The sequence below is a fragment of the Onychostoma macrolepis genome, chromosome 07 (genome assembly GCF_012432095.1).
Source record: "Onychostoma macrolepis isolate SWU-2019 chromosome 07, ASM1243209v1, whole genome shotgun sequence".
Lineage (NCBI taxonomy): Eukaryota > Metazoa > Chordata > Actinopteri > Cypriniformes > Cyprinidae > Onychostoma > Onychostoma macrolepis.
The window spans coordinates 43,428,840-43,444,207 of record NC_081161.1 but is presented as its reverse complement, the minus strand read 5'-3'; positions in this window follow the sequence as shown (position 1 = coordinate 43,444,207).

The window sequence follows — 15,368 nt, the reverse complement described above, 5'->3', positions numbered from 1 at the left end:
TAGCTTGCAGCACACTCTTAGTAGGATGACCATCTCTATGTCCCTTTAGATTAATCCAATAATTTACCAGCAATTGTTTGCGTCGAATATCCAGTGGCATTTCTCCCGCTTCCACTTGTAGTGCACATACTGGTGATGTTTTTACTGCTCCTAAGCATAGTCTCGATGCTTTAGCCTGTATTACATCAAGTCTTGTAAGTATATATTTGGCTGCTGAACCATATACCACACTCCCATAGTCTATCCTTGACCTTATTAAATTTAAATATATTTTTCAGTGATTGATAGTCGGTTACCCATTCTAACCCTGACAGACATCTCATTGTATGTATTACTTTTTAAATTTATCCTCCACATTCCTTATATGTTCTACCCATGTCAACCTTGGATAAAAATGTACTCCTAGAAAGCAAAATTGATTAACTCTCTCCAAATAACTTCCATATAGTTTTAAATTAAAACCTTCATTGATCTTCCTCTTTGTAAAAAAAAAACAACAAACAAAAAAAACATTACTTTAGTTTTTTTTCAAGAGAAAATTTAAAACCCCATTTTATTCCCCATTTCTCAACCTGTTGTATACCATCTAGCACTTTCTTACATTCCTTCCTCTTTTCCATATTGCTCCATCATCCGCAAATAGTGATCTTCCCATGCCTGCTGGTACATTTACATATATGTGACCCTGGATCACAAAACCAGTCATAAGTCGCACTGTTATATTTGTAGCAATAGCCAACAATACATTGAATGGGTCAAAATGATCGATTTTTCTTTTATGCCAAAAATCATTAAGATATTAAGTTAAGATCATGTTCCATGAAGATATTTTGTAAATTTCCTACCGTAAATATATAAAAAAATGTATTTTCTTTTTTTTGTCAATAATATGCATTGCTAAGAACTTAGACAACTTTAAAGGTGATTTTCTCAATATTTAGATTTTTTTGCACCCTCAGATTCCAGATTTTTAGTTGTATCTCGGCCAAATAGTGTCCGATCATAACAAACCATACATCAATGGAAAACTTATTTATTCAGCTTTCAGATGATGTATGAATCTCAATTTCGAAAAAAAAATTGACCCTTATGACTGGTTTTGTGGTCCAGGGTCACATATGTCATTTATCATTACTGAGAATAATGCGGAACTTATTACACTCCCCTGGAGCGTTCCATTCTCTGCTACATGCTTGTTTGACAAATCTGCTCCTATTTTAATCTGAATTGTTCTTCCTTTCAAAAAATCCTTAATCCAGATAAAAAAATCTTCCTCTAACTCCCATTCTATACAACTTAATCATCAACCCCTCTCTCCATAGCGTATGCTTTTTCAACATCAAAAAATGCTGCTACCGTCTCTTTGTTTATTTGAGCTTTTCTTATTTCATCTTCCAAACATACCACCAGTGGTGGAAAGAGTACTGAAAATTTGTACTTAAGTACAAGTACTGTTACATTGCTGAAATAATACTCAATTACAAGTAAAAGTACTGGTGTAAAAACAGTACTTAAGTAAAAGTATAAATTACTCTTCTCAAAAACTACTCAGAGTACTAGTTATTATTTACTTTTTGGCCGGCGATATTAATGATTTTCATATTCATTTATATCAAAGATCTATGTGGATAATAGCTACTTTGAACAAAACCCACTTTTAACTTATTAGCAAAGTATGTGAATTAGTGGTCATGATACAGTTATTTCTAACTTCAATACCTCGACAAATATCAATATTAAGATCCCCATGAACTGGAAGTTGCAACTGACTTCAGTGTTGTGATGTATTTTCAAGTGAAACTGAGTATTGAATAAAGGGCAGGGTTTTATTGTGGCGCACCTCCTCTCCACCTCTTGCTCAGAGCAGATTCACGGTTGGATAGGAGTGGTTAAGAATATCTGCTTGTTACGTCTGACAACACACTTCACCACCTCTGGGTCCTAACGCTCTGCCAGATGCCCCAATAAAACACCTGTCTGTGCTTATACACACCCACGATGTCATGTAATACTGAAAAGTTATACCTCTAACCTTTATCTCCATACTGAAATCCCAGATGGCCAGACAGTATTTCAACTAAAATATTAGTGTCTGGGACACTGTGAGCACAAAGACTGTAGTGTGCACAGCAATATTTTTTATATGCTTAGCTTAAATATGTAGTATTAAATAGTGCTCATAGATGGCTGTTGAGATAGCATTCTCAAATGAAATGAGTAGAGGCTTGGACCCGGAAAACAGCATTCCTTACGTCATACTTAACAAGAGGATTCTCCCCAAGCTGTCAAACTGACGTCATCAGAGCAAGAACACCATTCCCAAGCAGAAGCAAATTTTCAGTTTTTGATTAAAGATTACAACGGCAGACATTTTTTTTTTTTTTTTCTGTAAACACAATGGCAAAAACAAATCCATCGAGAGAAATACTGGAGTGAAGATGGCTGTGACCGACTTTTGCAGATTATGTGAAGTAAATACGCATCCACGGTAAATTAAATTAATTCAACTTTTCCCAAAACCTGTGGGGCCACAACATCACCCCCATTCAAAATGTGAATCAAACACTCTTCTTGTTCGGGCTTCAGTTGGCAAATGCCGGGAATATTCTCCACAACAGAGGGAATAGCATCCCGTGTCTCCATGTCCGCTGTCGTTTTAGATTTCCCTCACTTAGAATACAATCTTAAATTCGGCGCTTAGCGTCTACGTCACGGCTCTCAGACCGCCCTCTGTTCGTTGGTTGGCCGGCTGCTGCGGAGCCGGAGATAATCTGGGAGCTGCTTTGGTATATCAGACTGAGTACAGAAGCGAAATGAAATTGAGCGGAAGTAGGAAGTCTGACGTAGTCAGGCTAGCTGATGCCAGTGATCAACAAAAATTCCAACATCGTTTCGTTACTATGCAAGCTTGTTTCCGTCACAGAATAAAAAAAAGTAAAAACTGTAACCTTTTTATCTCACAATTTAGACTCACTGTAAAAACTAAAGGTGTCTCAAATATCTTTTTGAGTACTCGAGGAACTTCAAAATGTAATTTAAGTGCCTCAAAGCTCTTTTTTTCATAATAGGGTTCCTGGAGGAACCATTTCAGTCTTTGCAGTTCTTGCAAGAACTTATGGGATCCTTGAAGCACTTTGTTTCCAGTTCTGAGGTTCTGGACTCACCCTTTCATTACACTGAGACCTCAAAGTGCTCTGGAGGTTCCTGGAGAAACTCAAATTTTAAAAAAGGGTTATTGTAAGATCTGTTAACATTGAAATGGTTCCTGGAAGATCTGACTTGTAAAAGCCAGCATCTGGAGGAACCCAGAGATTCATGTGACAGAAATGAAATAGGACTGATTATTATTATTATTATTATTAATAACTTTTTTGGAATGGTATGGAACATAATCACTTTTGTGGCACTTGGCATGTGAAAACAAAAAAAAACTGGGCATGATTAGAAAAGACTAAATAGTCTTACAAATTGTCAAAAAAAAAAAAAAAAAAGGGACATGCAAAATCTACAAATCAGCCACGTATATCTAAATATTCAGCTATAGGGAATATACACATATAAGGCCATACAGGCAGTGGCTACACCATGGTATTACAGATTATTTTCTTTATTTCTTTCTGCCAGATTGCACTTTTATATGCCTCCATTTGTTGGATTTTAAATACTTTTGTTGTATAACTTAAATACTGCAATAACTAAAAATATTTTTTAGTTTAGAAACAAATGTAAAATTAGTTGAAGGTAGATATTATTTTCCCTGAAACTTTAAAGCAAACATTAAAAATATTATTGAACTAAATATGGCTCAACACATTGATTTCATTAAAAATACACTAATTATAACAATCAGTACAAGTGTAATATTTAGAATTTTTTATTTCCCTAATTAAATAACTTTCAATTATTCAGAAATAATTGTTTAACAATTAATATAATAAAAAAGTATGCTGTTGTCAAGAAGAATAAAATGTACTAGGGCTGGCGCGTCCTCGCGCACCTGCCGTCTGCTCGTTCGCGCACAAGTGCGATTTCAAATACAAAGTATCATTAACGGTTCCTCTCCTCAAAGAAACAACCACAGCGCAGGACTGTCTAACAAAAGGTGAGTAAATTCTCCAAAATAAATATACAGATTTACTATTTGTACACAAATTTCTGTACTGACACGTTTAACTGTATGTTTTTATATTTAAATGTTTGTTTTATACCATTTTAACCGCTAATTTAATAGCCGCGATGCTAACTGTCATAATGAACTTCGTGGGACGAAATGGAGAGTATTAAATCACAAACGGTGATTTTTAGTCAGCTTTGTTCATTATGTTCAGCTTTTAGTCATTGTAACTCTTCTTTTCTGAAATAATTAGTTGTATTTTACGTTTGTTAAATCGTTACCCATCCATGTTACATGTAGACTATTTTTCGATTCATTTAACTTACAGAAAAAAACTGTTTTTGTCCTTTTCTCTCCTCAGAACGTATACATACTTGAGTTCTCTTAAAATGTCACACACTGTAAAACCTAACAGTTAGGGTAACTCAAACCGATTGAGTAAACCGATTGCCTTAAAAACCTGACAAGTTAGGTTAACTCAAACCGTTTGAGGAAACTTATTGTCTTAAAATATTTACGTTTTTTAAAACTAATAGTTATGAGTACTCTGAACGTATTTCGGTTGAGTTCACTAAATAAGATATATGCCCAACAAGTCACGGTAACTCAAACCGTTTGAGTAAACCAATTGCCTTAAAAACCCAAGTTAGGTTAACTCAAACCATTTGATGAAACTTATTGTCTTAAAACTTTTAAGTTTTTAAATCTAACAATTATGAGTGCACTGAACTTATTTCAGTTGAGTTCACTAAAATAAGATATACATTGCAGTTAAGTAATTAAGTGATTAATTAAGTGCCAATTGAGCATTAGTGATGAACACCTGCTGTTAACAAACAGAATCACTGACAGAAAGAGAAACACAAGAACTACAACTGACTTTAGACACATGCTTAGATGAAATCAACTGAAATAAAATACATTAAATCTCAAAATCTGATTAAACAACCCCACAAACAGCATCACCAGCTCCACTTATTAATAACCAGACTGACATCTACAGAAGATCTTATTGAGAATTAACTAAGGTTTAGATGTTGATTTATTGTTTCAATTGAAGTAACCATGTTAGAGATCAGTGTCTGATTTAGTTGGGCTCTTGACCCTTGACTTCTGTGTTAGTAGTTCTGTTTCTTATTTTTCTCTGGCTGTTGTAACCATGTGTTCTTCGAACATGTTTGTTATAACTCAAAAGCCCAGAGGAATTGATCAGTAGTTGGTTGTTGTATATTTATAATGACAATCATCTGTTAGTGAGCTGATCTCATAGAGATTTAACATAGACTCATCGTGTCTAATTTCTGATTGAATGAACATATTGATTATAGTAAAAGCGATTCTAAGGGCTACTGTTTCTGTGACAGTCAGTTAATAGAAAGGACCTTCTAAACAGTTTGTCCACAACTATGGCAGTCTAATCTATGGCAGTAATGAGACTCACACAGACATCAAGAACCAGCTTGTGAACCTCAACCAATGGTGACCATTAAAAAAAAATAAAAAATCATGCAGCATGCTGGGAGCCATGGATGAGTTTTGTACTATGCTAGTACCCAGCATGCATTGCAAAATAATTATTATTATATTTTTGGAATGGTCACCATTGTTGAGGTTCATAAGCTGATTCTTGATGTCTGTGTGAGTCTAATTGCTTCCGTAAATTAAAACTTTTTGTGGACAAACTGTTTAGAAAGTCATTTATATTAACTGACTGTCACAGAACCAGTCAAGTCAAGTCACCTTTATTTATATAGCGCTTTTACAATGCAGATTGTGTCAAAGCACTTAACAGTATCAAATTGGAGGATAGAGTGTCAGTAATGTATAATGATAAGATTAAACACTCAATTTTCAGTTAAAGGCATTTCATTATTGAATTCAGAGATGTCATTGTCTAGCTCAGTTTAGTTTAAATAGTAGCTGTGCAATCAAATCGGCGATAATCGCTAGAAATTAAGTGTCCCCAACTGAGCAAGCCAGAGGCGACAGCGGCAAGGAACCAAAACTCCCTCTGTGACAGAATGGAGAAAAAACCTTGGGAGAAACCAGGCTCAGTCGGGGCCAGTTCTCCTCTGACCAGACGAAACCCGCAGTTCAAAAGTTTATATTTCTATTTTAATTTTGTTGCAATTTCTAACAATAGTAGTATTATGTAGTTAGGTATTTTATTATATTTTAGTTATTTTGTTATTTTTGGTTGATATATCTAGGGATATATCTCTGGGGTCATCTGGGTGTCCTGGTCTCCGCTGACGATCAGGGCTGTAGACATCATCTCTTGGTGCTGATCCACCATCTGATCGGATACGGACTGAGAAACAGACTAGGAAAGAAACAAACAAATATTAGCGTAGATGCCATTCAACTGACGATGTAACGAGTACATCGTGTGTTATGGGGAGTGTTCCGGTTCCGGTTGATCTAATTAATGCAGCCTAACAATCCTTTAACGGATTTGAATAATAGAAGCGTATTAATGCGTTATGTGTAAGCCAGGCTAAAAGATGGGTCTTTAATCTAGATTTAAACTGACAGAGTGTGTCTGCCTCCCGAACAGTGTTAGGTAGACTGTTCCAGAGTTTGGGTGCTAAATAGGAATAGGATCTGCCGCCCGCAGTCGATTTTGATATTCTAGGTATTATCAAACGGCCAGAGTTTTGAGAACGCAGCGGACGTGGAGGACTATAATGCGATAAGAGCTCGCTCAAGTACTGAGGAGCTAAACCATTCAGGGCTTTATAAGTAATTAACAAGATTTTAAAATCTATCCGATGCTTGATAGGGAGCCAGTGCAGTGTTGACAGAACCGGGCTAATATGGTCATATTTCCTGGTTCTAGTAAGGACTCTAGCTGCTGCATTTTGGACTAACTGTAGTTTGTTGATCAAGCGTGCAGAACAACCACCTAATAAAGCATTACAATAGTCTAGCCTTGAGGTCATAAACGCATGAATTAACATTTCTGCATTTGACGTTGAGAGCATTGGTCGCAATTTAGATATGCTTTTGAGATGAAAAATGCAGTTTTACAGATGCTAGAAACATGGCTTTCAAATGACAGATTGCTATCGAACAGCACACCTAGGTTCCTGACTGATGAAGAAGAATTGACAGAGCAGCCGTCAAGTGTTAGATAATATTCTAGGTTATTACATGTGGGGTTTTAGGTCCGATAATTAACACCTCTGTTTTTCAGAATTTAGCAGTAAAAATTATTTGTCATCCAGTTTTTATATCGACTATGCATTCCGTTAGTTTCTCAATTTGGTGTGTTTCACCGGCCGCGAAGAAATATAGAGCTGAGTATCATCAGCATAACAGTGAAAGCTAACACCATGTCTCCTAATAATATCTCCCAAGGGTAACATATAAAGCGTGAAAAGTAACGGCCCTAGTACTGAGCCTTGAGGTACTCCATACTGCACTTGTGATCGATATGATACCTCTTCATTCACTGCTACGAACTGATGGCGGTCAGATAAGTACGATTTGAACCATGCTAAGGCACTTCCACTAATGCCAACAAAGTTTTCTAGTCTATTCAAAAGAATGTTGTGGTCGATAGTGTCGAACGCAGCGCTAAGATCCAGTAGAACTAATAAAGAGATACAACCACGATCAGATGATAGAAGCAGGTCATTTGTAACTCTAATGAGAGCAGTCTCAGTACTATGATACGATCTAAATCCTGACTGGAATTCCTCACAGATATAATTTTTCTCTAGGAAGGAATATAATTGTGAGGATACTACCTTTCTAGTATCTTTGACAGAAAAGGGAGATTTGAGATCGGTCTGTAATTAACTAGATCTTTGGGGTCAAGTTGTGGTTTTTTAATGAGAGGCTTAATAACAGCCAATTTGAAGGTTTTGGGGACATATCCTAATGACAACGATGAATTAATAATAGCCAAAAGAGGATCTAAGACTTCTGGAAGCAGCTCTTTTAGAAGTTTAGATGGAATCGGGTCTAACATACATGTTGTTGGTTTAGATGATTTAACAAGTTTATACAATTCTTCCTCTCCCACAGTAGAGAATGAATGAAATTGTTCCTCAGGGGATCTATAGTGCGCTATCTGATGCGATACTGTAGCTGACGGCTGCAAGGATACAATTTTATCTCTGATAGTATCGATCTTGGAAGTGAAGTAGTTCATAAAGTCATTACTGCTATGCTCTTGGGAAATGCCAACACCTGTTGATGCTTGATTTTTCGTTAATTTAGTTACTGTATTGAATAAATACCGAGGGTTATGTTTGTTTTCTTCTAGAAGAGACGAAAAGTAATCAGATCTAGCAGTTTTTAATGCTTTTCTGTAGGATAGGGTACTTTCCCGCCAAGCTAAACGAAATACCTCTAATTTAGTTTTCCTCCAGCTGCGCTCCATTTTCCGGGCTGCTCTCTTTAGGGCGCGGGTGTGCTCATTATACCACGGTGTTGGACTCTTATCCTTAATCTTCCTTAAGCGTAAAGGAGCAACCGCATCTAAAGTGCTAGAAAAGAGAGAGTCCATAGTTCCTGTTACATCATCAAGTTGTTCTGAGCTATTGGATATACTGAGGAACTGAGATAAGTCAGGAAGATTATTTATAAAGCAGTCTTTTGTGGTAGAAGTGATGGTTCTACCATATTTGTAACAAGAAGTTGGCTTTACAGCTTTAGCTATATGGAATATACAGGAGACTAGATAATGATCTGAGATATCATCGCTCTGCTGTAAAATTTCAACGCCACTGACATCAATTCCATGTGACAGTATTAAATCTAGAGTATGATTTCGACAATGAGTAGGGCCTGACACGTGTTGTTTAACACCAATAGAGTTTAGAATGTCTATAAATGCTGATCCCAACAAATCTCTTTCATTATCAACATGGATATTAAAATCACCAACGATTAGGACTTTATCTGCAGTCAGTACTAACTCCGATAGAAGATCAGAAAATTCTTTAATAAAGTCTGTATGGTGCCCTGGTGGCCTGTATACAGTAGCCAGTACAAACATCACAGGGGATTTATCATTAACACTTATTTCTTTGGATAACGTTATATGAAGCACCATTACTTCGAACGAATTATACTTGAAACCTGACCTCTGAGAGATACTGAAAATATTTCTATAAATTGTAGCAACACCTCCCCCTTTACCTTTTGGACGCGGTTCATGTTTGTAACAGTAATCTTGGGGTGTAGACTCGTTTAAAGTAATGTAATCATCTTGTTTTAGCCAGGTTTCTGTCAAACAAAGCACATCTAGTTTATGGTCAGTGAACATATCATTTACAAAAAGTGCTTTTGAAGAAAGGGATCTAATATTCAATAAGCCAAGCTTTATCATGTGTTTATCTGTATTATATCGGTTTTTTATTTGTTGAACATCAATTAAATTGTTACTATTACTTTGGTTTGGATGTTTTCTGTATTTTCTAGTTCGGGGAACAGACACAGTCTCTATAGCGTGATATCTAGATGAAAAAGATTCTATGTGCTGAGAGTTAACTGCCTTTGGTGACATGAGGCGGCTAGCAGACGATCGGTTTAGCCAGTCTGTCTGCTTCCTGACCTGGGCTCCAGTTAGTCAAGTACAAACTCTAAGACTATGTGCCATATTTCTAGAGAGAAGAGCGGCACCACCCCAGGAGGGATGAACACCATCTCTTTTCAACAGGTCAGGTCTGCCCCAAAAATTCTTCCAATTGTCTATAAAGCCTATGTTATTTTGCGGGCACCACTTAGACATCCAGCCATTAAGTGACGACAGTCTGCTATGAATCTCATCACCACGGTAAGCAGGAGCGGACCAGAGCATATTACAGTGTCTGACATCGTACTTGCAAGTTCACACACCTCTTTAACATTATTTTTGGTGATCTCCGACTGGCGAAGTCGAACATCATTAGCGCCGACGTGGATAACAATCTTACTGAATTTACGTTTAGCATTAGTCAGCACTTTTAAATTTGCCAAGATGTCAGGCGCTCTGGCTCCTGGTAAACAATGGACTATGGTGGCTGGTGTCTCTATTTTCACGTTCCGTACAATAGAATCGCCAATAACTAGAGCACTTTCATCAGGTTTCTCAGTGGGTGCTTCATTGAGTGGGGAGAACCTGTTTGATGTTCTGATCGGAACGGAAGAGTGGTGTTTTGACCCGCGACTATGCCGCCTCACTGTCACCCAGTTGCCCTGCTGCACGGGCTCAACCGAAACCGAACAATGTACAGGACTCCTGAGCTAGTCGCATCCAAAGCAGTATCTACAGCCCTCACATTCTTACTGTCCTCAACTAAAGTTTGGATGCGTGTCTCTAGTTCTAAAACCTTCTCTGTCAGCCTAACTATTTCCTGCATTTATCACATGTGAATCCCTCGCTGCTGACAGAGACAGATAAACTATACATGTGGCAGACAGTGCAAACAACAATAGCAGGAGAAGAAGCCATTACTCACCTTGATTGATGAATGATACCAACTTAACTTACCACTTACCACTGTTGTTTGATGAGCTCGTGAAAACGGAGCGAGGAAAAATAAAATAATAATAGGCGCGAATAGAATGCAAATGGAACCGCAAGTGACAAGCTAACGGGCTAACAAGCTGCACTCGCGGTTTTTAAAGGCGAACGATCAAATTAGTTAGATTAGTTTGAAAGATAACACCAGAAATATGGTGAGAATTAAGTTATATTTTATCACTTTAGACAAAAGGGATTGAAAGTAAGGTAGAGATTCAATAAAAGCGAAGGTACACGGAGCTACAAACACAAACCTCACAGCAGCACAACAGACTGAAGCAATCGAACTCAGAGTAAGCAGAAGATTTCTGTCAGTGGCTCTTAGAATCACTTTTACTATAATCAATACATTAATTTAACCAGAGGTTAGATTTATTCTCAATGAGATCAGCTCACTAATAGATGATTGTCATTATAAATATATAACAACCAACTACTGATCACTTTCTCTGGGCTTTTGAGTTGTAACAAATATGTTTGAAAAACACATGGTTACAACAACCAGAGAAAAAGAGAAAACAAAAAAAAACTACCAACACAGAAGTCAAGGCTCAAGAGCCCAACTAAATCAGACACTGATCTCTAACATGGTTAATTCAAATGAAACAATAAATAAACATCTAAACCTTAGTTAATTCTCAATAAGATCTTCTGTAGATGTCAGTCTGGTTATTAATAAGTGGAGCTGGTGATGCTGTTTGTGGGGTTGTTTAATCAGATCTTGAGATTTAATGTATTTTATTTCAGTTGATTTCATCTAAGCATGTGTCTAAAGTCAGTTGTAGTTCTTGTGTTTCTCTTTCTGTCAGTGATTCTGTTTGTTAACAGCAGGTGTTCATCACTAATGCTCAATCAGCACTTAATTAATCACTTAATTATTTAACTGCAATGTATATCTTATTTTAGTGAACTCAACTGAAATAAGTTCAGAGTACTCATCACTATTAGTTTTAAAAAAACTTAAATGTTTTAAGGCAATCAGTTTCCTCAAACTTTTGAGTTACCCTAACTTGTTGGGTTTTACAGTGCAGGGTTCACTGAGCAGCACTAATGTAGGCCTATTTATTTTTTTACTTTTAAATAACTGAAATAGTGTTTAAGAGTGAGGCCTAACGTTAACCCAAAATTATATATGAATCCAGTCTTATATACACTATTAATGTTACACTGAATTGAATTAAAGACCCAGTCAACACGTGAGATCACGCAATGATCACAGTGACATCACACAATCCTCATACTGTGATCCTCACCGTGTGAGTAGTATGTGAGCTCATTGTGAGTTCATGTGATCCTCATACTGTGATCCTCTTTCCTGTAGCTCAAATAGTAGAGCATGGCGCTAGCAACGCCAAGATCGTGGGTTCGATTCCCAGGGAAAGCAAGAGCTGATCAAATGTAAAAACTGTAACTTGAATGCAATGTAAGTCGCTTTGGATAAAAGCGTCTGCTAAATGCATAAATGTAAATGTAATCCTCACCATGTATGTATGTGGGTGGGTGGGGTTGGGGCTATCGACACTAAGTGAAAATAGCAGTATTTTATTAGTGATATGCTATTTACACAGTGCAAATAGCTTTATATTCTATTTATTCTATGTTAAAATAGCAGGACATTCTGCTAATTACTTATTGCAAATAGTCGCAATTATCTGCACTCAGCATTGTAATACATTATAAATCAGTATGCAATAACTTATTGAGTGTAATTTTTCAATTTTATTTCAAATTTTTCAATGGATGCCACCTTATTGGGACAAAAGCCTTCCTTACACCTACCCTAACCCTACCCGATACTTTCTTTTCAACTTTTTGATTATTTCCTTCATTTTTATTAAAATAATAAATGCTTTTCTGATGTGATTTGAAATTTGAAAAGGGAGAAAAAAGTTCGCCATTAGGCAGATTCGGACCCCGGTCGATCGTGTCAAAAGGTGCGTGACACACGATTTACTGCACCACTGAATCTGATGACTGACGGTCGTCTTTTGCAAATTTGACTATCCCAATCATATGTTTGTGTGTGGATTTGGTGTAAATAGCCTCTGCCAACAACCGGGCTTTTTACACTTAAATAGACACTCTGATTTAATTTTTTATATTCCCAACAGTTAAACAGTTGCCCACAGAAAAACCGACTTCCCGCGCCTCTGAGCTCCTTGTGAGTTCAAACGATCCTCACAGTGTGAATAATGCGTGAGCTGATTATGAGTTCAATTTTGAGCAGGTTGTAAGGAGGCAGTTTAAATTTAGTTCACTGGGGATAAGATAATCTACATCTTGGATAAAATTCCTAAAAGTTTCGCACCTACAGCACACATTACATACATTGACGCAGAAACGCTGATATGTTCTACATGTCTAAAGTATATAGAGAGATAAACTCCTTAAGCTCCTTGATTTCGTGTAACAACTTAAAATATAGCCTAATCTGCACAAACTAGTACATTAATTTACATTTCTCTACATAAATCATTTTGCAGGGTATTTTTTCAAGACTTATTTTAGGCGTTTTTGCCTTTCTTATGATAGGATACTTTAGATCTGAAGTGGAACGGGGGATCGGTCTTCGAACTCAAGACACCCGTAGCGCACAGCGCTGTATGTTGGCGCGCTGCCCACGCAGATATCGGTGACGACAGGAACTTGAAGGTTTTGATAAAATTTTATTTATCAACGGATCAACGGATCAACGAACGGGTCAGCAAACTTCAGATGTGCGTCTTGCGTCATCAGCCCGGAACTAAAATTTGATTCAGTTCAGTTACTTATGAATGAACAGGCTTAAAGAACAAATCGTTCATGAATTGAACATCACTACAGTGATTTACATTTGTGTCAGAGTTTTTTGACCGTGGAATTGCCGTTTTGTTCTGGAGCAATGGTGAGTGGTTTCTTTATTTGATATTCACATGATATTCACATTCGCTGATATGATATTATAATGCCAATATGCACTGTGGCGTGACCCCAGGTTAGCAAATTAGCCAGGTACACGTGTTAGCCAGGTACATGTGAACCAGCCATTTTGCCAGCTCAGCCAGGAACACACTACGACTATTAGACTGATTGTGAATGTAATTTGATACAACTGATCACACCCAACCTGGTCAGAGCCAGTTGCATTCAGTCAGTGTTTACAGTAAGCATTTAAAATCATAATTGTGTTCAGTTCAGTCTCGTTAGAATGTTTTAGCTAAGTGTTTTCGGTAAGTGTTTCCCTGGCTTTAGGTTGCATATCAGTATTTATGATTTGTTATACTTCCCATATCAGATAATTACTAGACTACATTACTAACTCAGGATCATATTTCAGTAACTATACAATCATGTTTTGTGGAAGCATGGATGCATGATTTGTTTCATATTTTAACTAATTATTTTTACCTGTTAGGTTGTTAGCAACTGATTGCAATGACATATTGTGTTACTGTGTGTTTCAGGATGTGTGAAGTCTTTCCAAGGGGACAAAGAAATAGAAGTTAAGAATCGAAAAGGAGTCACCAAAACAACACCAGAAGCAGAATGTATTTGTCAAATTGAAATGTTTGTGTCAAATACCAACACCAAACTGAAAATGAATCAAAATAAACAACTGAAATTGAATTGTAGAAATTCTTTGAAGGAAATAAAAGATGAAATTCTACATGTTTGTGATATAACTGACCGATATTAGATAACTTTTAGATCACAGTTAACTCACACTAAACTAACAGATTGAATTTAACACAATGACATGAGCTCACATGTTGAGCTTACAATATGAACGCACATTGTGCAGTGACCTCACGATAACCACAGTATGAGCACACAGTGAGTGTGCAGTGACCTCACAGTGACCACAGTATGAGCACACAGTGAGTGCGCAGTGAGCTCACATTGACCACAGTATGAGCACACAGTGAGTGCGCAGTGAGCTCACATTGACCACAGTATGAGCACACAGTGAGTGTGCAGTGACCTCACAGTGACCACAGTATGAGCACACAGTGAGTGCGCAGTGAGCTCACAGTGACCACAGTATGAGCACACAGTGAGTGTACAGTGAGTGCGCAGTGAGCTCACATTGACCACAGTATGAGCACACAATGAGTGTGGCGTGACCTCACAGTGACCACAGTATGAGCACACAGTGAGTGTGCAGTGACCTCACAGTGACCACAGTATGAGCACACAGTGAGTGTGCAGTGACCTCACAGTGACCACAGTATGAGCACACAGTGAGTGCGCAGTGACCTCACAGTGACCACAGTATGAGCACACAGTGAGTGCGCAGTGAGCTCACAGTGACCACAGTATGAGCACACAGTGAGTGTGCAGTGACCTCACAGTGACCACAGTATGAACACACAGTGAGTGTGCAGTGACCTCACAGTGACCACAGTATGAGCACACAGTGAGTGTGCAGTGACCTCACAGTGACCACAGTATGAGCACACAGTGAGTGTGCAGTGACCTCACAGTGACCACAGTATGAGCACACAGTGAGTGTACAGTGAGTGCGCAGTGACCTCACAGTGACCACAGTATGAGCACACAATGAGTGTGGCGTGACCTCACAGTGACCACAGTATGAGCACACAGTGAGTGTGCAGTGACCTCACAGTGACCACAGTATGAGCACACAGTGAGTGTGCAGTGACCTCACAGTGACCACAGTATGAGCACACAGTGAGTGTGCAGTGACCTCACAGTGACCACAGTATGAGCACACAGTGAGTGTGCAGTGACCTCACA